Consider the following 25,198-nt stretch of genomic DNA (forward strand, 5'->3'; position numbering starts at 1 on the left):
GGGAGACAAAAGCACCACATGGAGCATAATAGGAAGGTGGGCTGTTAATTTATCTTCAAGTTTTATGACTACTATTAGGAGAACTTTAATTCTGATCCATTGACAGCAGGGGAGAGAGCAACCCTGCTGATTGAGAATTGAATTTCTATTTTAATATTTAAATGCAGGCAATATTGCTGCTATTAGCTAATTAATTTATGACAAGCACAAACTATTCATGATTTATATACAATTTGTGTTGCAGGCTACTCTTATAATTCTGTATAACAAGCAGTGTTTCGCTGTAAGGAATGCATTTATATTGTGTTATATAAAGCGCATCATAATTTGACATTGCAAATGCAACTATTTACAGCTATTTGGGGTTCAATGTCTTATTCAAGGACGCTTTAACATATGGTCCGGAGAAACCAGGGATTAGGGGTCTACCTGCTGAGCCACAGCTGAGTAATTTAAATAACAAAATATTATGGTACCTTTTCAACCTATAAATAATAATGAGAAACAGATCCAAATATATTTACCATCAGCAGACACCTAGTTAGCTATACTGGCAACTCAGTCTCACTGCCAACATGTCAAATATCAGTGCTTGGTTAGTGGCCCATTTAGTGGTGACAGTTGTTTTAAAAAAAAAATAAACAGCTACAAAGTCCAGCTAGGGTGGATGGGAGGGGAGGTGGATGGGTCAAACAAACTCTGAACGTTTAACCCGAGGCAAATTTGTGTTTCTGAGGAAAGCAAAGACATGACCCGCCCTTCTCTGCCTCTGATTGGCTTACTCTGACATTCTTACCCTAACCAATCTCACTTCTCAACTAAGGCAATGAATATGAGATAGAGTAAGGCAAGTTATTTTACTAATTACGTAGCGTGCTTATATATTTTGCAGACTATGCTAGCAGTGTAGCCTATGTCACATGATGTTATATTATGTAAGTAACAAGCTAACATGCTAACAACAAAAGCACTAACTATGTGCTTTTGTTGCCTAAAGCTAAGGATGTAAACGTAAAAAAAAAAAATATATATATATATATTTTTTTTAACCAAAGCATTTACTGGGTAGAGACTGTGCATTTTTTCTGTAAAAGAAAAAAAAAAGAAAAAGAAAAGTTTATTTTGAAAAGACACGTTGCATGTAAGAAGTGTAAATTGACATGCTTTCCCTGATTTTATGATGCAGAAAGGCTGCCTACTACATCATTTTTTGACAAGATCAAGCATCAGTATTAGACATGATGGGATTAAATAATGGCCAATGTGATTCTTTTTGCAGACTCCAGAGAGAGACATGGACTTGCTCAGCTAAACTCACAGGCAACAAGCATCAGACTTCTTCAGACAGTCTTTATTACTCTTTCAGACTCTTTCACTCTATTCTTTTCAGACACTTTGGTGCTGGTGCTTTTGTGCCTCTATTTGCAAAATCGACAGATAAACAGTGTTTGTTATTTACCCTTTAGCTCTGTGTAAATACTGCTGTTTTTCAAAGGGGTCAAACTTGGTGCCAGACTGTATTGTTTATAAAGGTTTTAGCCTGAGAATATATTGGGACAAGTGTCCCAATGTGCCAGTGTCCTCATGTGCTGTGCAAGATGTATGGACAACATGACCTGATCATCCAGTTGTAAGTGACAGAGAAAAAAATCATCTCTAGTCTTTCTGCTCCTTAGACTTGCTTCATAATTCAAGATCTCTACTATGAAAAAAAAAATTCAAGCATCTCGAAGCCCGGGAGTGTAATAGTGATGCATCAACACTGTAGAGCCCTAAAAGGAGCCCGATGGTGAAACACAGAAGAGAATGAATATCTGATGAGAAGACAGTGAATATCTGATGGAGAGACAGAAAACATAAACCATAATCTGGCCTTTCTGGAGGAAACATACAATATTTATGATGGTATGTACAGTAGGCTAATATTTCAGGCCTTACAGAACCAGACCGGAGGATCTGACAGTGACACACAGTCGCAGAGAGGAAAGAGAAGACATAATGTGGGGAACAATCTGAACAAATAAAAGTCAGAAGGAGAGCAGAAAGTCCACGTCATGTCGTGTTTTGTGTTTCAGCAGAGTTTAGAGCTAAGAGACAGCATTTTTCTGTTATAATATAAAACAGCCTGTTGAAAATTAAAGCTGTTGATCTAGAGGGCACATGGGGGTCAGTCCACAGACATTCAGGAAAACATTAATTAACAAAGCAAAAACATGGACTAATTCCATGGTTGAAAGAGACAATAAGCACACTTATTAAATTTCTTATTACCTCATCTGGTAAGATGTGTTTCCTCAAAATCCATACAAATATTCAACATTATGCCAAAAGAATGTGTAAATTTAAAAGAATTTATGACCTGAAATTAAAGATAAAGTAGAAAAGAAAATACTTCAGTGTCTACTTATTGCATGCAAAAGGCAGAGATTCATTTTTGGTATGCATGTAAAAAATCTTCTATGAAAAATGGTTCATTAAACCATACCATGTTACATCCAGACAGGACACATTAAAACACACTTATAGAAAAAACAAATAAGCAATAGAAGCTACATTAACAGGAGCACCAGGTGCTCGACGGTGATGTCTAAATTAAGGTTGAACAAATACATATAAAGTGCTGTGTGCTGAGATAGCAAGTGGCTTCCAAAAGTGGTTGTCCCTACCAATTCACATATCTTTTTGCAACAGAGACAAATGATTTTAAATAGATGCTTTTATTTGCACAGGGAACTGTACTTTTGCCCCGTGGGCAGAAGCAGAAAGTGGTGATTAAGGATTGGCCATAGTCATCCAAGATTTTGCCATTAAGAGTTGGACTGCTTTAAAAGTGGGATTTGTTTGCTGCCCAGTTTAACTATTTAGAAATCTTTGTCTTGCTTTTGACACTTAAGAACTTCAACCAGGATTTAGTTTTTAACAGTAGAGACACACTATTTAAATTGCATTGTCTGACCTTAAAAATCCTGAGTTTATGAAGCAGTAAGAGTCTTTTCTGTGCTTTTTTGCAGATGCATTCCACATGATCTGTAAAGATAAAACAACACACTACTTAGAGGAGGTCCTCAGGCACTTAAAGGAACTTACTTGCATCACTTACTGGCCTTTAATGTAACTGGTTTAAACATTTTAAAAGGTACTTGTTACCATTTAAAAAACCTTTCCTTTCAAAAACCAGTTATTAAACCACTTTATGAGTTATGTAACAGTGTTGGTATACATTTTTACTGCCTGTACATTCAAGGCATAATTGTACGGTGTGACACTAAAGTCACATGTCATTTGCATGTAAAACTAATGTGAGACTTTCTGTATTACACATACATTAATTTGTAAATGTATACTTAAATAAGGATTGGCAACAGCTCCTGGGGAACTCCAGTGTTTAAAACAAAACTGTCAGGCATAAAATAATTTTCCATAAAGATATACTAGGCAGGACTGCACAGTTGTTTACAAACACTATAGCCAGGGAAAGTGATACTGAAAGCACAACCTGAGATTCACTCTGCTTCGCTATATTTTCATTTTTTTTTTTTTTACACTGTGTCCCTGATTTTTGTAGCATACTCTTAGAGGTGTTCTTATTCTCTGGCTCCTTGTCGCTATACCTTTTTATAAAGTCCCAGGTTCACCTGTGCGTTGTGATGAGGAGTGTCCCAAATACAGCAAAGTAAGAAGGTAATAAGGCAGACAGAGGGAGAGTCTGCAGATAAATACATTGCCACACACTTCTAATGGGTCATAAGTGATGAATAAAAAAGGGATAGCCTTAATCTAAACATTGTTTTTTCTTTTAGGAAAATCCTACATAGTATACCTATAACTCTCTGAGATCAGTTACATAAGAATTCTTTTATCCAGCAAATAACAACCATGCAAGCATGCAAGATAAAAAGACGTGATAGCGGGATATCTGTATTAAAAGTATTAAGTGCAGAGAAGAAGTCCATACATAAAATCTGGCTGCATGCTTTGGCTTTTTCTGTTCAGTTTTTTTGGTGTTCTTTGCTCTCATTGAGGGTTTGTTTGCTGGCTCTTATGGACAACAAGAGACTCCAAAATAGTGTCCACTCATCATCTGGCCGGAGGGTTATTAAGCACTCTTAAGTTTGTGGACCTACTAAAATGGCTTCAAGTGTGTGTTGAGAGCAGAGAGGGCCCTGGTTTGCTTATGGCAGAGTAGATGTGGCAGAGCTACCTGACATATCCAGTTCCGCCCTCCCTCTCCAGGTCTTCATCGTCTTCAGTAGCTCCTCTGGGATGGTCTGTTTGCCTTCCTCATTCTGTTCGCCTCCTTCTTTTGGTCAACAAAAAGAATGACATCATCCCTGCTGCCAAAATCCCCAGATGCGTCCAGCCCCTCATCTGAAGAGAGATAAAAACAGACAATAAGACCTGAACTTACAAAGAAGCTGGCAGATTGCTTTTGATTGTTTGGTGGATTTTTATGACATAGCCTTTATTATAACCCCTCATCATCTCAGGCAGGGGGACAGATATGTGAGTTTGAGCTCAGAGGTAAAAAAAGGGACACCAAACAAACACATACATATGCAAGGGGGAGAGAAAACCACAGGAACACTTCAGGATGAAATACAATCCAACATAAAAGCACCACAAACAACATCCTGTACACCTTTCTTATACAATGGCAACAAAAAAATCAACATTACAATCCCTCCAGGCTATTATCTATTCAATAGCATATAATGTAAGGTATTTAAACAGTTAGGAAACACCTCTTTTCCATTAATATGTAATACATATTAATTAATAGGATTTAATATGCTTTAAGGCCTGAAAAGTAACTGAAAATTAGCACACCTCTAAACAAGCATACACTCAAAGATTCCCCATTGGTTAGATATTATTTTATTCAACACTGAATCACATGGCTCCTTATAATGTGAATTCATAACCTATATTGCAACCTTATGCAATTTCAGCTCAGGGTTCCTAGCTTCCTAGGTACCCTCCACAATTTAAAATCTGCTTTACCAAGCATGCAAGTGGATGGAATGATGGATACATATCTTGACATGGTGGAGGGCCAAAGTAAATGTATAGCAAGCAGTGAAAAGTTCATGTAGTGAGCCAAAAATATGCAGCATTATTTTTCTTAGCTGTTGACAAACATGGGGGGAAAAATGAGCCAATGTGGGCTTTATCTTGTGCAGGTGAGTAGCAGGATAACTCCCCTCAGGATATTCATGTTGTTTTCACTGGATGTGCAACAAGGGCGTGAGTTTCATTTCAACATTGGGACACACACACACACACACACACACACACACACACACACACACACAGAGAGAGAGAGAGAGAGAGAGAGAGAGAGAGAGAGAGAGAGAGAGAGAGAGAGAGAGAGAGAGAGAGAGAGAGAACTGGGTGCTTTGCGGTTCTCTGCCAGAATATTTTGAGCCTTAAAAACTTCATTTCCTGATACCTATGCACCAATGTCTGCCTTTTATATATCAACTTCTGGTGCGAATGTCTTCAGCTTTGTCAAAATGAAAGTTTTCTGCTACTTTTGTGTTCTCCTTTTCATGCACAACCTTTCAAACCAGGAAAAGACAAAATTTATGGTATTCATCCAAATCTAAGATAATATGTAGTCTTTTTTAATCATAATATTGATATAATATCGATATATAGCCCTGCCTTATGTATAAGTTTACGGTGTAAAAGTCTCGTTCTTGTGTCTTCGGGGCCCTCTAGGGGTAAGAAAAAAATGCTTAGGGGACCTTTAACTACTGAATGATCTCTGTGCAACCCACAAATCACATTGTGGTACGTCTCTAAAAGACAGCACACTTGTAACTGTGATGTTCACTATGTTTCAGTACAATGCTTAAGGAGAAGCTCTGCAGGCTGTTTCCAGCTGTCCAGATTACACTGGCAGAAAGATGACAGTCTCACAGCACTCCACCTGGATCAAAGAGCTAACTCTGAAAGACAAACCTACTTTGCAATAAGTGAAATGGGAGACCTTCCCTGCTTGCATGGACAGTGGTAATTGTAATGCATAGGAGAAGGACGGCTAGCATTTGTACTTCTGATTATACGTGATAAATTAGGGATAGCAGGCATTTGAACAAAACAGTGCATTGCATAATTTGATTAAAAATAAAACAATCAACGAAAAAAACAAAGAGGTTAGGTTTTTCATCAACTTTAGTCCACGCTTTTTACACTTATCTCAAATTAATGGTTTGGTCTTACTGCAGTGGGGTTGCCTTGCTTCTTGGAGCCATGCACTTATGCTGCTTTATTTGTCCAACACTGTAAACAAGGAATAGTGAAACAAAAACATGAAAGGGAAGAATCTTCAGCTTAACAGTGAAAAAGACAGACCAGAATCAAACATGCCTCTGTGCATGTCTCCTTTACCTGTGGCCAAAGGTATCATATTCAGCAATAACTTATCATTATGCAGGCTGCAGGACAACAGACCTGATTCCTACTTAAAGGCAACCAGTCAACCTACAATAGCATCTACACATTTACAAACACTCGCACATAGGCCATTTCTCAAATGTGTATTGTTTTGAGGAAAGACTAATATGCTCGATGATAAATGACTAGTTATCCGCATTCAAGGTGTAAAATGTGTGGGAGATGCTGATTACTTTAAATAACAACATGGAATATAAAGCATAATGTGTTAAGCTTTCAAAGTGGGCATGTTATGTCCTTGGACAGGGATGAGTGACTACAGCTTCAACTCAGCTAAACTAACCTGGGGTCTCTTCCTTTGAGTCTGGATCATATTTTTTTATTTCTTTGGCAAAGCAATCCTACAAACACAGAAGGATAGTTTTTTTCCAAAACAGTTTTATCAACAAACACGCAAGAGAAATTTTGGATATTGATCCCTATCCACCTCATTCGTCCTCTCCATCCTTTTGCCGATCAATGTATTGATTAAACCACAAACAACTTCTTCACATTTTCTGTCAACAAAAACCTGCCCATGCTTATCTGTTCAGTTTCATTCCTGCCTGTCTTGCTGTCTCCCTCCAGTTTTCATGTTGTACCGCTAACCCTTTTTCCTCATCATTTTTTGCAACAGGCTGCAGGAGGCAATGCAACCACTTCATTTTTCATCAATTTCTCTCCAACTCCAGCAGAGAGCGTCCACTCACAATATCCTATTTGTGGAGGGTTTCAGGGTGTGGAAATGAGTGCAAGTTAAATGTTTGGCAACATCATGCCTGCAAACCTAAGTGTTCAATACACACTGTGGCATCTTTCATTTCCAGTCCCCTTAACTTTTCCCTGCACCCCCCGCTTTATCATTCCCTCTGTCAGACTTCATCAGGCTATATGGAAAACTGTCCTCATCAGCCCTATGTTACTGAAAGCAGCAGCACCACACGATATTAGATAGATTGCTGTCCTTGGAGGAGTCACAGGAGTTGAAGAGGGGTTTTATGTACAGCTTGTACTTGTTCAGGTAAATGGCAATCAGCTCTGATTCGTCCAGTAGGAGGTGAAAGTTAATTTCAAGCTAGCTGACCAGCCAGTCCAAAGAGTCCCTAAAGATGGGTAAGATACTTGTTTCGAGAGCTACAGGCCAGTAGCTGACAGTTTGTGAAAAATGCATTATTTTCCATGACAGAGAATATCCTGATAATCGATATCTATTTAGATCTGGCCAGTCTTAAACGACCATTAGAAAACAGAAATGAAATTGACTGCTCTAGACTGGTTCTGATTTTATTGATAAAAACATTTTCATTAGTTGTCAGTGTCTTCTTTGTCTCATATGAGCAGTGGTGTTCCCCAAGGCTCCATCCTTGGCTGCCTGTTGTTCCTTGTATACATAGAGCCACTGGGAAAAATCACATTGTACATAAATACAAAATACACTACCGTTATTGTGTGGATGACAGACAGATTTATGTCCCATTAAAATCTGTGAAAAAGTCAGTTTCTCATGGGTTATTATCTTCTCTGCCATAACTAAATATTTGGATGCCAAAACTTTCTCCTGCTAAATAAAAACATATAGGAAATCATTATTTTTGCATCTCCTAATTACACAAAAAAACATCTTGGCTCACTGTTTACGAATGTCAAACCTGCAAGCATATACCAAGTTGTAATATTCAATTCATTATATTAATTGTTTATTTATGGTTAAACCAAAAAAAAACTGTCTTGCCTTCAACTTGTACACAAAGCTACATAGCTACTCTGCTTTTAAAAAATACTAGAAGACATATCAGCCCCGTTGTAGCCTCTCTTCACTAGTTTCCTGTCAGTTTTAGAATGTATTCTGTAAGATTTTACTGATAACCTTTCAAAGCACTTCATGGTTAAGCTTCCGGTTATACTGCTGAATAGCTGTTCCCCTATGAGTCAGAATGCTGCCTCAGATCCTCAGGCAGGGCTCTGTTGGCTTAACCTGACGCAGCAGATGGTTTGTTACACAGAACCATCTGAGAAGCCGTCACTGGAAACTGTTAGGAAAAGAGCAGACACTTAAGAAAATACTTGGCAGGTATTGGATGAACCATCTGACTATCATCGTCTATCGCAAGCCAGTTCGGTGAAAAACAAAAATATCTTTTAAATCAAGAACGGCGTTCAGTGTCATTCTTTGCTCTTCTTTAAATGAAGACATAATTTCCAGTTCTTATGTAACTTATGCTATTGCAGCATCCACGCTAACCTCATTGGGAGCCGCCTCTGTTGCTGGAATGAGAGCCTCTCCATAGCTGCCAGTAACAGGATGCTAATTGGTTTGAACCACTGAATTTTGTGTGATGTTGTGATACCTCAATTCTTGCATGATCCTGAGCTCAAGACTAAAGGTAACCTGGCTTTTGCAGTCAGCACCCCTCAGTTTTGGAACTCCCTGCTTGGAGAGGGGAGGCAGCAGAATCAGAGGAAAAACAAACGTGTTATTTTTTTGTTTTATTTTGGTGATTCACATGAACCCTAACAGCACATTAGAGGTATGCAGCACAGAGTGTACAACCAAATCTCGGGCAGTATATTTCAGTGAGACAGTTTGTAAAAATTGCATAATCTGTCACTTAAACCAGGTAAAAGAAACATGATGTGGGCAGTGATGTTGTGTGCTGTTCCTGTGGATTTCAGCAGATTATACCACTATGTGTGCAAGAATTGACTTAGAAGATAGGGTACCGTAATGTGTTTGTATGCTATATAGTTCCAGGAACAAGCTTTCATACTCTAAAATGTCCACACTGCTTCCACTGCGTTATGAGCCCCTTAATACAAAAATACTAAGTCAGCCTATGTACCAATGAGTCACCTAAACAGAGCCCGTAGAGCTCATTGTAGCATTTTCTTTTTGTCTTTCTTTTGTGCTAGACAGTTCTCAAATTGAGTGTGATAGATGTTAGCATCACCCACTTCCAGAGGGAATGAGCAAGTGCGCTATATGGAGATATTTTCTAACGTGGATTCACAAAAGATAAAATATCAACAGATATAATAACATACAGAGACAAAAGGACACACAAATCTCTCTTAGTCATACAGTCACACACATGCATGCACACTTTTGCATCACGCTTTTTACAGCACCTCTAACCTTTGTGTGATGGCACACTCAAATGAAATATTACCATTTAAAAAATTGTTTCTCTGTCAATTGACTTAAAATCCTTTGTCTTTCCCTTTGTTTTTCACCACCACAGTGGGCATTAAATGTACACACTAAATTGAAACAAGATAAACAGCAGAGGGCAGTAATGCAAAATAAACTGCATGTAACTATTACAGTAAATACTCCACACCTTCGCCAGATGTAAATAAAAGGCGTCCATTTCAGCGTTGGCTGGTAAGAAGTTGTATTCCAATTCATGGTTGAGTTCTTTTACCACTTCATCCTGCAGATTTTTAGTGGGGGGAACTCAAAGCTGAGAGTGAGTCTAAAATGAGGAGACAGGTTAAGTGGGAGAAACTGGTACGAAGCCCTACAGTCACACTTAATTCCACACACACAGAGTAGAAATACTCACGTCCAGTGGAGTCAAAGCTGTTTGAGGATTGCAGGTATCTTTTGGCTTCAAGTTCTGAATCACCTACAAATAGAAACACAAAGGAGGGACACACACACACACACACACACACACACACATAACTTATGTTCCTCTTCTTTCTATTTTTTAATAGAAACTCTACTTTTAATGTAACACAGAAACACATAATCTGTTGCAAAGTCCTGACCGTTACCATAGGAACGCAATCTGATAATTATATCTGACCTGCATATTTGATTTGTGTGTGTGAATATCTCCTTTGATCGGCAGCACTAATTGATAAACAGAGATGGCAGCGTGTGAAGAAAACACATGAGTCACTCCACGAGGAGGGACGTGATGTGTGTGTGTGTCTGCAGCACAATAACACCATTATAGCATGCTGGCAGGAGCTGAGCTGAGGTGAGAGTAAACATGCACAGAAAAGGTGAGGATCCAACATCTCACACCCACACCACACACAATTACTGATTGGTCACTTAGGCAGTTGCCTCAGCTGCTGATGTACATGTTCAGCCCTGTATAGGAACAGCAGTAACTCTTTATATCAGGAATATTACAGTATATCTTACATACTTTTTCTTTTAATTTATTTTATTGATATAGTTTATTTGAAAGGGACAATGCAAATAAACATAGTACACCTTCCATCTGCTTGAAACAAGTTGTAGTAACTGATGACCCACATATAAAGATTATAGGTATTGCTAGTTTCCAACTCCTTAGATTTTAATAAAGATATCCTGAAAGTCGATATCAAGGTTAAATACAACAGAGTGCATTCAATAATAGCTATGGTAAAAATAAGCAAAAAAATTGAATATTTATTAATATCAATGTAACACACTTAGCGATAAGACATTATAAAAGAGTTAAAAATGCTCACATCTCTGATTTTGCTTCAACCAACCTTTCATACTTTTGGTGAAAATCTTAATATCTTGTGTTTTATTTTAGCATACTGTTCAAACGGCAACCTCCAGGGCTGAAAATGAAGTCAACAACAAAGTGCCAAAAAATTGCAGATCCTCTGATGGCCACTTGAGGCTGGCTCCAGAAGCAAGTCAGTCCCTACAGACCTCCATGTTAACCCTTTGAAACCTGAGCAAATTGGTTTGATTTCTTTCAAAAATTTGGCAAGAAGGCAATGAGCAACAAAAGAAGGAATGGCCCAAAAATTAGGGAGAAATTAGTAAATACAAAGAAATTACCTGAACATTATTAAATATCATAAATAAAAAGTAAAAAGAAATGTTAAAAAAGGAAATAACATGGGAAAAGTGCTTACGATTATAATAATTCTTTAGCATAATTCTAAATATGTATTTATGATAATTAGCTTTAAATATAGTTTTTTGTTCTTTTTTTCCCTAGACATTTTCCTCTAGCTTTTCGGAAATCATTTTTCAAATCTACCAATTTGGGCAATAAAGTTGCCCATTGCCAATTTTTCCATGTTTTTAAAGGAAATCTCAGATATTTGTTCATGTTTCAGAAGTTATGACAACTGTACAGGGGGGGAAATGTTATATAGGCTAAATCATCAGTTTACATTTTATTAAGGCTTAAAGTTATGCATAATTATGGGTGGATCGCTTTGAGTTACAGGCTATCTGATGATCAGTCTGACCCACCCCTCACTCCACAGCACCTCCTGCCCAAATATGGTCACTTTTGCCTTTAAATAAATAAATACATACATACATACATAAATTAAAAAAAATAAAATAAATGAATGAATAAATAAATAAGGTGACGACCAAAATGCCACACCCTAGGCTTCAAAACAGGAGACCACAAACCAATGGGAGATGTCATGACAGCTACTGTACATTCATCATTTGTACAGACTGTAATAGGCTGTAATAGATTTTCATATACAGTATTTGTTGGAATTATTCTAACAACAAAAGTGGATGATTAAAAAGCAGTATATAATAAAAAGGCTTCATATTTTGCCTCAAATACCACAATCAGAAATATAATTCAAAGAGAAGTGGATTTGATAAGATCAGAATAATAAAATGATGACTAACCCTGCGGTAATATTCTCCCTGCTTCTCAGTAGAGGCCATTTATCTCAAGACATGATTTCAGTCGAAACACTCATTTCCTCTTGACTCAAAAACAGAGGTTCATGTCTTGTTCACTTTAATGTTCCCTTCCGCTCTTTTTCCATTTTCTCCCTTTGACAGTCTTCAGTGTTTGGAAACAAACTTAATTTGTTTCACTTTGACACTCATTCTACTCTTTCCTCTGATTCTCCTGCTGCTCTGACTTATCCCTCTCTCCATCTTTGCCTCTCCTCTCTTTTTAGGCTTTGCACTGTGGCCCATGATGAGTCTCAAAGGAGCCCTCTTTTCTGTTTCACTTGGCGTGACCCAAATTGTTTTGGACAGGAACGGCTCTGCTGCTTGTGATGGAAGTCCTTTTGCTGGGCAGTGAGTCAGAAAGCCGGCGCGGAAAAGGTTTGCACACTGTGAGGTTCACATACAAAGGGACAAGATACACAGAGACAACATGTCCTGTTAGCTGTTTCTTTCAGCAGCACGGCGGGGTCAGGCCGGCTTAAAGATGTCGCATTCAGACACACGACTGACATCAAAGTTGTTCCACAGAGGATACATGGTGACCACTTTTACATTCAGAGCACAAGGGGGCTTAGTGGTTCAGAGGAACCTTCAATAGAGGGCCCTGTGAGGGGAAACATTGACCCTGCTGAAGTCATCTTGAATGAGACACTGTGTGCCAAACAGCCTCCAGGGGACTGTGGCTGATCGGCACTATTTGAGATGATAAAGCAAAAATAGAGTTCTGTACATGGATCTGTGAATATATCAGATTACTAATAGATTTAAGTCCAAAAATAAATCAGTGATAGAGTAACACAACTCAATAGTACAACTATAGTGGAAATGGTCAAAGAGTGGACAACAGAGTGCGATACATATCAGATATATCAGATATTTGAGGCTAATATTGATATTTAGGGGTTAAATAAGCCTCCAGGCTTGCGTAAACAAAACATAAACCCAATATAGACTTACAGATTGTGAAGAATATTCTGCCCAGACTGTGTGACAGATGTGTTGATTTTAACTTTCTGGTGATTATCTCCGCCAGGCATAGACCTGGAGGGGATCATGCATTTGCGCATCTGTGAATGAGTAAGCAAGTAAGCGAGTAAGTGAGTAAGTGAGCGTATGTGTATCTGTCTGTCCACTGCTGATGTAATCTTACAAACTACTGGACCTATCAGCCTAATATTTTGTGCACATTTATGACTGTATGCTCAAGAAACAATTGTTGAAAAATCTGTTTTATGGCTGTTTTATACGGTCATTGACTGCTGACTCCTCACTCTCCATAACTGGCACAAGTTTTCCGGACATGATCTTGGCCTTAGCAGGCCTTACTGTTTTTTGCAGGCCACATTTTGGCCTTCAATGTGGCTCAAAAGCTAACATCTATAGAAAGATTAATTTTGAACCATACTCACGTTTTGTCTGCCTGATTTTGTTGATTCAGTCATTTTTCCTTGATATTTGTGCTCTATAAGTACGTTAGCAGGCAGTTAAATGGCTTCTTTTCTTTGTCTGTTTTAGTTGTAATTATTGCTGTTTTTTATACTTTGTTGTGCTCTAGCCTACATACAAAGTATTAACTGTTCAAAGTTTAATTATGAACAACATGGATCAAAGATTTGAAGCTGTGTTTTCGATATCAAAAATACCTTCATCCTCATTATTATGTTAGATATATTCACATGCAGTACCTATTAGCAGGAGCACTCGATCTCCTCCGTGCACCGCACCACAGCTCTGTCAAAAATAGACGTGGTGTGTATTCTTATTAGCTTATGGGACACTTCTGAAACAAGCTGCAGTACGTCTGCTGGAATAACAAGATTTGTCTAGAGTGGCTGTGATCAGCTCAGACGGTCGCCTGGCAGAGATCTGAACTCCACTGAGTGCACTTTCTAATTTGTAAAGTTAAACTTGATTACATTAACATCAAACTGGACAGGTCAATTATTACAAAGGTTGCCAAAAGTTCAAAACGGATTTTGTTAAACCTTCTTCCTTGGTAAGGGTATGGGTAAACCCAGACTTTGCCATGCTGATGGTAAAGGCAAAGACATACACTGTATGTGAAAGAGCTTTCATAAAACTGGACAAGAGAGAAATGGTGGGGCGAGTAATTCATCTTTGCAGTCAAGATGTGTAGGTCATCCATCTGCCCTTTATGCAGAAGTGTCACCATCAAATATAAGAATGGAGCAGTGAGAAGGAGAAGGGAAGTTGACATGGAGATGGATAGAGCAATAGAGAGACACGGAGAGGAAAATGGGGAAAGTGAGATTTGAACAACCACGGGCACAGAGAGAAGTGCCGGATATCTGATTCCAACTATGCTTACTGATTCTGGTCTTGTCAAAATCCTGGATTCAATTCTTGTTTTATTATTTGAGAATAAAAGCTAAAAACAGTCCTCAGTGAAAAAACTATTTTCCACAGAAGATGCAAACCTAGCACAAACAAGTAAGATATACAAACCAAGACAAAAACATGAGTTAGCACTCTTCACACCATGGATTAAATTTCTTGTTATTCAAAGTTACTTGTACAAAGCTCACATGGCTGTAGGAACAAAGCTCTAGTCTATACATCCAGAAGAAAGGGGAGTAAACTGCTGGTTGATCTGGGTCATGTGTGATTGTGATTGCATTGCGGATAAGACAGTAGGTGACACAATCACATAAATTTGAAATACCAATGGTTACCTTTCAGAGATTATTCTTATTGGTGACTGTAAGCACATGGAAAAAAATAGATGGCATCATACATAATAACTGGGTTGGTGCGACAGTAAAGAAGAAGAAGCGGTGAAACAGGCTACAATGTAACCTTAGTTAAACACTGTGACTGTACATCCACTAAAAGTGTTTTTGCCACCACTGACACGCTCAGGTTATTATTCTATGTGTCTGAAAACATTAAGGAGAGAATCCATACAGAGGTCGGCTGTTTTGTTAAAGAGGAGGATCCTTTTTGTTTAACCAGAAACAATCCAAAACCGCACTTGCCAAAGCATCCAGACTCCATTTGTATAAACAGTAATTTTATTATTGTGAAACACTTGATTTAAAGTTGACAGAAACATATTAAAATTCCCAAAGACCATCTTGGTTCGTCTTTCAACAATCACCAACTTTGGTCTGTATGTAATAAACCCTTAATTTACCCAGTAAGATGTGTAAATATGCTGGCTCTACACACGGAAATGACTCTATATTTAAATGGAGTCTGGTGGGTTTGGCGATAGCAATTTCTGGGCTGTTTCTGGTTAATCAAGGAGGATCTTATTCTTTGACAAAATGGTCTATCTCTATATTGATAATAAAATAACAATCTGAGCCTGACAGTGGTTAAAAACAAAACAAAAAAACAAGCACTTTTGGTGGATGTAAATTGACGTGCGCTCATGCTGTGTGGTCACATTGCAACCTGTTTTATAGCTGGCTGCAGCAGTCTCCTCAATACTGGACTAATTTCAGAAACTGCTGTTACCATTAATCACTTAGAAACAAAAACATGTGGAAATAAGGCCCAGGTTGAAAAATACCCAAACTGCCTTTTAAGATAGAGAAAGTTATTGTTGCACCATAAGGATAAAGAATGTTAATAGACAGAGTGAAGAGTCTTTGTTATTGAACGGTACGGGGATGGCTGTGTTATCTGCATATTTGAAGTAGAGGGTCATTTTTACAGAGTGTAGAGACACGGATTGAGCACCCACTCCTGTGGAGTGTCGGTATTGAGAATAATGGTGGGTGACAGTAAATTGTCAACCCTTCCTGCTCGTGGTTGGTTGGAGTGGTGATGGAACTTGAAGGTGCTATAGTGTGTTGATTGCATAATGGCACTGGATCGTGTTAAAGGCGGAGTTGAATTGATGAATAGAAGTCCAAAATAGTTTCCAGGAATGTCCAAGTGTTGTAGCAGACAATAGAGAGGCCACTGCATCATCTCTGCCTCTCCTTTACTTAAATGCAAACTGGAGGGGATCCAAGAATGGTATAACATATTGAAGGATCTCACCATGTGCATACTGATTGCTCACTGTTCCACAACTTTCACATGAGTTAAGATAGGTGGCAGTTTTAGCAGATACTTGGGGGATTTCAGCCATGAAAGTGCTACACCATGCTGCAGTAAATGCTTTGTGATATTAGATGAAATTGATTTTGTGCAGCAATGACATTTTCTGTTTTACTTCTCAGTTGTGCAGCTTAGCCATATTTGTGAGACTAATTGCCTACTTACACAGACGCATACCGACATTTGCATTTCTTTTGCACCGTGTTTCTTAACACCTGATAAATTTTAGTCCAACAAAGCTGCATTTTCATGTAAATAAAGTAACTGTGACAAAATAAATTAAGAAGATGATGTGAGGAATAGACAGTGGGGAGGAGGAGAAGAGAAAGGCAGGAAGGCCGTACATGGACCGCATACAGACTGATCAGTGTGGGGTTTTGTGTGTGTGAAGACAGTTATTTGTGTGTCTCACGACTCCACATGCACCCAGGAGGACGCTGTAGTAAACAGTCAGGCAGAAAGGCTGTGTGTTTCTCATCAAACACACACTATTGATCTGGGCCACAGGTCCGATATCAAACGCCGGATCATGGCTTGGAATTACCATCGTGTCTTTCCTATCTTCTCTCTTCTCACTGTCTCTCTCACTCCCTCACTCCTGTCTTTCATGCAGTATTTGTTAACTCAGATCAATAGGGAATGGCAACAAAACAAAGCAGGGAAACAGAATAGCCAAATTTTTCTCTCTCACTCACACATACACTTGCTCACATATCAGATTTGATCACCTTTGAGAACACTGTGCTGCATTGTTGTAACTTCCCCTTACCAAACCAAAACAGTTAAATAAAATATCAATAATATCAACAAAATATATATTAGAAATGACCTTAGTGGACCGGCAAATAGCTATAAGCCAATCTGGTCACTTTTTTCGAACATTGTACCACTGGTGCCACTGAGACTTTTATCCAATAATAAGAACAGTGAACCTGAACTTACAAAGATTTTATCGTACCAAAAAAGAAATTTACCAGACCAGTTCTGATCAAGGAAGCTGTCTCTACCTCCAAACATTGTTTGAGCTTTTGAAAACTTCCCTACTAATTTGAATTTCAAGAGGCAAGCATCGGTTCTGCCGCACTGACACTGAGCAGGTCAGCAGGTAAAAATCGTTGACTCATCCAAGTACTTTGGCCTTATCAATAATAAGTTGAACTTTAATTTTAACACCAATATGTTCTGTAAAAAAAAAAGACAGCAGTGCCTTTTTGTCTGGGGATGCTGGCTAAGTTTAATGCTTTTTAATGACAGTTCTCTGATGACTTTGTCTCATAGATTTTCTATTGAGTTGATTTTTATTTTTTGGTGATCAAGGTCTGCGGCACTATCACAGATACTTGCCAGAAAAGTCGGTCCATTTGTGTTGTTAAAAAAAAAAAAAAGTTGTTACAGAAAGCAGAATACCTCCGATATGATAGCACCTGCACTTTGCAGTTTCAGAGCTGGCCTTCTGATTGCTGCTTCAGATACCCACGAGCCAAAAACAACAGATACAAACTCCTCCATACCCTCAGCTATTTCTGTGCTTAACTCCAGCAGAAAAAGGAATTATCTTTTATTTATGTAGTCTGTGTTTTGACTTTTACTATATGTTGTATTTAATTGCCTTGTGTGTCTTTTTGATTTTTTTCTGTATGTGTTATTACTGTTTTTACTGCTGCACGACCAAGGCCCTCCTGAGGACAGAATAAAGTTTTACTACATACATACATACATACATACATACAAGTATGCATACAGTAAGTGTATTCATATCACAACGGAGAACGGATGCTAAAAAGGATAAAGGAAGAAGTCTTTGTCATCTCTGAAATCAAGGACACATCCATATTCATGAACACATCATTTCTGCATCACTCAGTAGCTTTGACACACAAGCATGTATACAGACACACACACACACACACACACACACACACACACACACACACACGCACACGAAGAGAGAGAAAGAGATCCTATACTGTGCTGAAATTCAACCACAAAGGGTTTTGATCATTATACATGAATGATTACATATTAAATTATGTATTAAATATGTATTAAATAAATAGTGTATGTTGATTCCAAACACCAGATTAAGTACCCCATTTCTTTCTGTCTCTCTTGATCACACGCATGCACGCACACACGCACGCATGTGTAACCGATTAGCTGGCTAACTAATGCTTCTTAAGTTCCTCTTATTTGTTCTGTAAGTTAAGATCTGTCAATAAAACTTTACGATAATAATAAAAATACTTAAAATTTAAAACTCTTAAATACAGTCAGACAAATGTATATGTGTTCTGAATTTACCATTTCTAGCAGTGGTTCTCAAAGTCTTAACACCACGTACAACCTCAAAAAATATTAAGCTGTCAAAGTACCATCACTGACCGGCATTAAAATACAGTACTGTGGCCTTACGCTGTTTAGCTACAGACAAGTCATGCTAGGGGCAGGTTTATTCCTATAGAGGGTTATTTATTGTTAACTGTTGGCATCCACAGCCTCGCTGTACAAATAGGAAGCACTAGAACTGGCACTTAAACTCTGTGGTTAAGTAGCCATCAGTGCTTGTGCTCGGTTGATTGTCGTCCACTTCAGTTTCAACAGGGCTGCTTGAAATATTCTCCTCCTGATTTGCACTTCTCTTCCTAGTGAAATATTTCCCATTTGGAGCCACAACTTCAGTGTTTTTAAACTAACTACTAAGGGATGTATGCTACTGTCATGAATACAGTTACGTAGCAGGCTGATATCGAAACAAAAATATTACAGGAAAGGCAAAAAAAAGTAAATACATTTCAGGGGTCTCATAGTCTGAATATTTCAATTTTAGATGTTGTAGTATTTTTTAGCATTTTATATTTAAATGTATTAGTGAAATATTGTTATTATTATTATTATTATTAAAATTTCTGAGATTCCTCCATGTACCTCTTAAAGGAGCTCGCGCGCTACCAGTGGTACACATACAGTACCATAGTATGAGAATCACAGATTTGCGGTAAATGGTTTAACAGTTGGGTTTGGTGCAAAAGCCTCTCCTATTTTGGGATCTCTCAGTGAATCAAAGTAGCAAAGATGATTCTGCTAAGACGGCTCTTCTCCCTGAATATCATACATATGCATTACACCTTAGTTAAAGCAACAACACCTGAAATACCACACAGGAGGAGGTTGGGGGTCATGGAGGTGAACTCAGCAGTCTCTAAGTTAAACTAAGTATTGTTTCTGAACAGAGTTTCTTACCAGGCGTCTCAGTCTTGTGTGGCAGTATGCTGAGATCTTTATAAGTCAAACAAGGACACAGTCCATCACATTTCATTGAGATCGTCTTCCCAGACAGACAGCTCTTGAACTCCAACTTTCTCTGTAAAAAGACACAAAGAACCATGGGTCATTGAGTCCTCAACTCCATTAAAAGGAACTTTGGAAAAAGGCTCTGCATATCAGTGGTGTACTGATGAGGACTTAAAATGAGGCACGGTCTTAACAGTTTTCATACATAGATGTGTAACTCACAACTGAGTCTTCTCTGAACAGGGTGAGCAGAGGACGAGATTGGTCATTTATCTATGATGAACAGATGTGTCCATTAGGCAGCCATGTAGACACACCATCACACACAGAGATATCCAGTGTCACTCTATTATTCACTGCACTACATGCCTATGCAATGAAAAAAAGCAAGATGGACTTTTTTTTAATGCCATTTTTAAATGGTATACATCCCATGTCAGGCAGTTGAGTGGTGGCGAGACATCGTTTTGATAGTTTGAGAAAAAATCCAATTAAACGATCCTTAAAAGAATAATGCAAACTGAGATGGGTTATGTAAGTTCTGCCTGTTATGACCTGCGACAAATTGCACTATATATAAACATGCTTTACAATGGCTTAGCTTTAGTGCTTACTAATGTTGCTTGACAAATTTTTTTGACAAAAGCAGTGCTGTGGGTTGTGGGTTAAATTTGTATAAACAATAAATATAAACTGTTTCAGCACCTATTTATTAGATATAAAAACAGAGAGGACAGAAGAGGACAAAATACCAAATGTCTTTATTACTCTATATATTACATGGCATTTTTGCCAACTGTGAGTAATAGAGGACGTAGCATTATGATTCATTTATCTTTTTGTCACAGTGAAGGTGACAGGGATAGAGGGCGGTAAAAGCAGTGAGAAGCGCAGAAGTGAGACCAAAGAGCAAAGAGGAAGTAGTTCTAACAAAAGATCCACCATTTCTATGTCTTTTATAGAAGAAATTAATATTATTCATTTTTAAATTACATTTCTGACTAAATATTAAGGGGTGACACGCGGGGCAAAGCAGACTGAATGTGAGAAATAAAAAGTGATGAGACAAAAGAATAATAAAAGTTAAGACTGACAGGTTTTAAAAAAAGAACATTTCACCTTTAAAGAGTGGGATTGTACAGGACTGGATTGGAACTTAGATCATAGCCTACGTTTCCCATGAGCATCTGCTGCTAGTTTGACCTTTCCTAGGCTTCACACTGAGAGAGAAACAGCAGGGGAGACTGACAACAACAACAACCTGGTAGGACGAGATGCAGTTTTTCATATACAGGCATAATCAACTCTTTTGTACAACTGTGTGTCTGCAACATCATGTAACTGAACAAGAGTCTTAGTGGGGTGCATTTTTTATCAGGATGTTGGTGTAAATAAATGTTGTCTTTTGAGCTTTCTGTGCTTTCTCAGTTTAAACTTGCACTGGGTGTTTTTTGACCAGTGGGGGGCAGAAAGAATCCAGAAAAATATTGGTTTTTGTATCTTTAAAAGCACAACTCATGATCACAATACAAATAGGTTTAACTGAGATTCAAATCACTGAACACGATTTCACATGTGCATTACATTGAAATATTCTGTCATATTTATGGTTAAGCTGTGGAATGTGTCAAGAGTAACTATCCTATGTTATAGTTGTAGGCCTGTAACAAAAATAAATCACTTCTTAAGAAATAGTGGCCCATGTTTAATAAATTATTACAGAACTCTATACAGACACATATATTTTATTTGTATGATATCAAATGAAACATAAATATTTCTGCTCCATTCATAAAAGTTATTTGCTTGGATTCCTGCTTTTCTTTTCCAATCATTCAAATGTGGGCTTGAAGGACACAGAGGAGCAAGCTCAACCAAGGCTTGTTTGCCACTGACACATCACTATATTCAGCTGTGTGTGTCTGTTTCCTGTCTCTCCGTGGTGTGTGACACACAGCACAGAAGCTGTTCACACAGGGGTCAACATGTCTCACTGTGAAGTTACGATTAAATAGGACAAACAAGGATGAATGTTAACAGCTGACATGGAAGATGTAATATAGCAAAACGAGGTAAAGCTGTAAGCTTTATCTTGAGCTGGTGCCTGCCATGTGTTTTAATGTTCCACCTGGTAGATCTTCTTAAAGCACAAAAACACATAAAAAAACAAAGTGATGAATAAAAATGCCAATTTCTTTAGGAATGTCAACATCTTCCACCACATCAATCTCCATGGTGATGTTAACATTGTGACAATAAGGCACAGCTGGCCGGTGTTCAAGATGACAGAGATCAAGGCAGCTCATTGACTCTGAGCGTTATTTCATTTCACACTAGGCTAACAGCGCAACCCCGCTTTAGGTGTCAAAGGTGGAAGAAGTTTTAGAGAAGTGACGGTGGCAGTAAAACAGAGACAAGAGGGGGAATAAATGGAGATGTAGCTTTCACGGTGCACAGAACAAGTGTGAGTGGAACAGTAACAAAACCACAGAGGAAGTTGTACTATCAGATTACAAGAGAGGAAGCTGTAATTGTGCAATGTTTATTTAATCCCTGCAGTGATAGCTGACAGTGTGGCTGATTTAACACTGATTCCATCACAGCAGCTCAGAATAAATCAAGACACCTGTGTGATAATAACTGGAAAGACTCAACACATTGTTTTTTTAATAAGAAAAATAATCCACACTTTTAATTGCTCCCATGAGTCAGACAGACTTCATTAACTACTTTTCTAGTCCCCCGTAGCAGAAATAGTCTGGCTTTACATTTGTATGCACTGCACCGCCACCTGCCACCATTACAGCTCAGCCACCTACATGTCTGCTTGTGACGTCTGAGGTGAGAGGCGTGTTAGTGCATCCACCATGTGATTCAGATCTGCTCCTAAATTGAAGGGTTTCCTCCATTCTTCATGATACACCCTTTCACTATGTTTCTGGAATTACGGTAACAAAGGACCCATACCGACACAACCATTGTTGGCAATGCCGTATGGATTTAGTTTATCGTAGGAGCCCGTATGCCACAGCATGCTGGGACCTTTGCTGCGGTAATGCCTGCATCTCAGACACTACAACCATCCAAACTTCAGACCTTCAGGATCAAACAACTTGATCGATTGTCTAATTGTATCTTGTGATACAACATATCCTCTCTGAACTGCACGGAGGTGCATCCATTCTCGCATTTGTCCATTAACCGCTATTTCAGCTTGCTCGAATGCGGCCGCCTCTTCCAAGCTTGTATGGTTTATTCATCTGAATAGACGCAGTTTTCGGCAGAGTCTCTTCAAAGTCCTAATATTGATAACTACACTGTGTTTATGAGCTAAAAGTTAAAGAATTTCTTTGTTATTATTTGTTAATAAATTCATTTATACAAGGCATTTTGTAGAGGAAGTCACATGCGATGTTTCTACATCTCAAAAGGTCGACTTTATTCTTGAAATTTTATTTCAACTTCATTCTCAAAATTTGATTTCAACTTTATTCTTGACATTTCAACCTTTTTCTCAACATTGTATTTCAACATTTTATTCTCACCGTGCGTAATGGAAAAATAAATCTCCTTCCTCTCAGAAATATTTCTCCTGCCTGGCCTTAATCCTCCTCTGTACTTGCATGATGCTAGTTCAGCTCCTGCTCGTCTTCTTAATCTTCTCCTCAATGTTTACTGATGTTTACATTTGAAGACCTTGACCTGGCTAGCTACAAGAGCTTGCATGAGGAGCCTTTATAGCGTGGTGAGTTGATTTCCTCATCTCAATGAGTGAATTACAGCCACACGTCACCACAGTCCGATGCCAACCAAAACACCACCACCAATACTCGCAAAATAAAAGAGAAATATTTAGCTCAAATTTAGCGGACCAGACAGACAGAGAGGCAACTGGAAAAGTCTAAGCTTACATCATTTGAAACAGACAAACACAAAAATATATGACCTCCTTTACTGAGTTAATAAAACAAGCCACTGCCTTAAAGCCTGCGGTAAACCTAATGTTTGTGCATTTTTAAACCGTGTGTTATTTAAATGTAGAAAGATAGTGGCTGCAAACTTCGAAGAAAAACCTTGTCCATAATACGGGCCTAATGGGTTGTTTCTGAGCCACAGCTGGTGTCTGATGTGAACCTGATCACACACTGCCCTGCCATTTACATGGTAGGTTATTACTGATAAGTCACACTATTAATTCTACCACAGGTATTACGTCTGTTTTCCCTGATCTTGTCAGAATAACCACATAATCTTATTTTCCCCTGAATCTCAGAATCTCATCCTGGTTAAATAAATATAGTAAACATGCATCATTTAGTAAAAGCATGTACACACATATTTCTTTTTTATTACTCAAGCTAGTAGTTTCTTTTTCTGGGGCTCACACAGAGGCTCTAAAAATAGATTACTGCTGCAGAATAAAGATGGGAAAATGTTAATAATAATAATAATAATAATAATAATAATAATAATAATAATAACTGGAACATTTCCCAAGAGATTTTGAAGGGTGCCTGCTCATGCGCTAGGTACTAAGTACTGATAGCAATAGCTGCTGAAGCATCCACACTAAATAGGGTAGGTCATTCTGTCAGGTAGGAAATATCTGAGGGTGACCTACTACCTGTATTAATGTTGTTAAAAGTAGAGTCTTTCATTCTGAAAGGTAGGTTATGTCATCAGAATGACCTCATAATTCTATAAATGTAGTTAAAAAATAGATCACATTGTCAAATCCGAAATATCTATCAGAATGGCCTACTACCTCTTTAAATGCAGATAAAAGTAGAGTAGAATATTTTGTCAGATAGGAAATCCGAATGAACTACTGCCTACTAACTAGTTAAAAGAATAGTAGCTCATTCTGTCAGGTAGGACATGTCTATCAAAATGACCTACTACTTTTATATATGTAGATAATGATAGAGTAGGTCATTCTGTGGGGTATGAAATGTCTATCACCCCTATAAATGTAGTTAAAAGTGTAGTAACATATTCAGTGAGGTAGGAAATCTCTACCAAAAAGACCCACCAACTATACTAATGTAGACTGAAGTAGTGTTCATTCTGTCACTTAAGAAGTATCTGTCAGAATGACTGTGTACTTATTTAAATTTAGTTAAAAGTAGAGCAGCTCATTCTGCAAAATAAAAAATAAGAAACTGAATGACCATCTACCTCTATCAATTTAGGTAAAGGTAGAGTAGGACACTCTGTTAGGGATGGAATAGTCAGAACGACCCACCACCTCTATAACTGTATTTGAAAAGTATAGTGGCTCATTTTGACAGGTAGAAAATATCTATCAGAATGACCTAATACCTGTATTAATCTGGTTTAAAGTATTTAAGCTCATGCTGTCAGTTAAAATATATCCGTCAGAATAACCTACTACTTATAGAAATGTAGTTAAAAGTTGACTTCTATGCTTTCTAACTGTGAGAAAAAGATGATGGTGATGACAGGATAATAGAGACTATTTATATACTAACACAAAACTTCACATCTACCAACATTCAGAGAAGACAGTCAGTGAAATTCTGGATGCTTAATATCCTCTTATGCAAAGGACTGAATGATGTCTGCATACTTATGGTGACTAAAGTGAGGAAGAAAAAGTCAAATTCAGTCAGTACAGAAAGGCTGAGAAGAGTAATGACCGCATGACTGAACCACAAAAGTGGGCAGGAAAGAAAGATGTAATGACACTGATAAAAGGATAAG

The 25,198-nt window shown here is 38.1% G+C and overlaps 1 long non-coding RNA gene across 2 annotated transcripts in view; it reads right to left on the bottom strand.

The window, feature by feature from the left end:
- Positions 1–842: 842 nt before the first annotated feature.
- Positions 843–25,198, bottom strand: part of LOC148188931 (uncharacterized) — a 219,032-nt gene continuing 194,676 nt past the window's right edge. Inside the window, exons 4-7 of one of the 2 annotated variants that reach the window (XR_015777132.1) lie at positions 19,424–19,544; positions 10,002–10,064; positions 4,202–4,368; positions 843–3,027 (exon numbers count right to left, since the gene is read on the bottom strand). This is a non-coding gene — a long non-coding RNA (uncharacterized LOC148188931). Of the gene's footprint in view, positions 3,028–4,201; positions 4,369–9,000; positions 9,912–10,001; positions 10,065–19,423; positions 19,545–25,198 lie in introns of those variants that run through there. The other variant, XR_015777131.1, reaches the window with a different exon arrangement.

This window comes from Plectropomus leopardus, chromosome 8 (assembly GCF_026936395.1).
Source record: "Plectropomus leopardus strain MGB_pleo_1.0 chromosome 8, ASM2693639v1, whole genome shotgun sequence".
Classification (NCBI taxonomy): Eukaryota; Metazoa; Chordata; class Actinopteri; order Perciformes; family Serranidae; genus Plectropomus; species Plectropomus leopardus.